Here is a 1,338-nt window from a genome sequence, read left to right as displayed (position 1 = left end):
TCTGTGTTCCTTCACTGTGATGGTGGTGACACGGTCCATGCTACACATTTTTCAATGTCATGGAATTGTAAATAAAGTTGATTATTTTTTCAAGAAGCTGAAGATGTAGGAGGTCCAAATCCAAAACAAGGGGCTGTGGTCACAGGAAGACAGGCTCTAGTGGAGTGTGAACTCGCTCTAGTGGAGTGTAAACTTCCACTAGAGAAGATGATTTTTACATTTATACATTTTTGTAGTGACTGAACCAGGGCCTTGAACATGCTTAGCAAGCAGTCTACCCTAAGCCACACCCCCGCTCCTTTTAATTTTTTTTTTTTTTTTTTTTTAATACCAGGGATGGAACTCAGGACCTTAAGCTTGCCAGGCAGGAGCTTTTTTCTGTCTTTTTGAAACTAGGTCTCGCTATGTAGTTCAGGCTGGCCTTGAGCTCTTTGTAGCCCAGGCTGCTTTTCTTTTCTTTTTTTTTTTAATGTATTTGGTACAGAGTCTGCAGGGTCTACAGGGTCTTACTACACAGATTGGATTTGTAGTGATCCTCCTGTTTTCAGCCTCCCAAGCCCTGGGATTACAAATGCACACGCTACGCTGTTTCAATCACAGTCTCAGCGCATGCCTCAGGGGCAGGGCACGGCATCGGCTGTTGAAGCTGGGCCACTGTGCTCTGCCTAAGCAGGTGCTGTAGTCCACTGAGCTATCTGGCTGGCCCTTGCTCTTGAACTTGAAATGATCCTCCTGAGTGCCAGGATTATAAATGTGTGCAACTATGGATTCTCAGTTTCCTCTTTGAAGAAAAGTGTAGTGAGAATCTCCATCTCCTGCCCTGCTCTGTCTGGGCCCCAAACTCTGGGTCAGTCCTGTTTGAATACCCTTCCTTCAAGGCGCTGGAGTTTAGCTCCAGCCACCCAGGCCAAAACCTCAGTGTAGGCTTCTGTTCCTCTCTTTCCCTCATAGATCCAAGAGACTGCATTTCAGCATAAACATTTTCTAGTTTTCTTTCTATAAACCCTGCCACTCCCTAGTCATGCCTTTTATTAATTGCAAGAAATGGCTTCCTACTGACAGAGCTCTTTCAGACCTCCTGGCTGTGTTAATTCACTCTTCCCTGAGCATGTGGCTCACAATCAAAATTTCAATCAACCACAGCCTGTCCCAGCACAGGGACAGCTTCCTGCATGGCACACCTCTTCCCTCACCTAAAGAAGCCTTCCTCCATCCCTCCAGATGCTGCCAGCGCCGTCCCCAGCCTTCCTTCCTTTTTTTTTTTGGTGGAACCCGGGATTGAACTCAGGTCCTGGCAAGCGCTTATTCTGATCTATCTCCTCAGCCCCCTTCCTTCTT

This window comes from Octodon degus, unplaced genomic scaffold (assembly GCF_000260255.1).
Source record: "Octodon degus isolate 3935 unplaced genomic scaffold, OctDeg1.0 scaffold00029, whole genome shotgun sequence".
Taxonomy (NCBI): domain Eukaryota; kingdom Metazoa; phylum Chordata; class Mammalia; order Rodentia; family Octodontidae; genus Octodon; species Octodon degus.
This window is presented reverse-complemented; position numbering follows the sequence as displayed.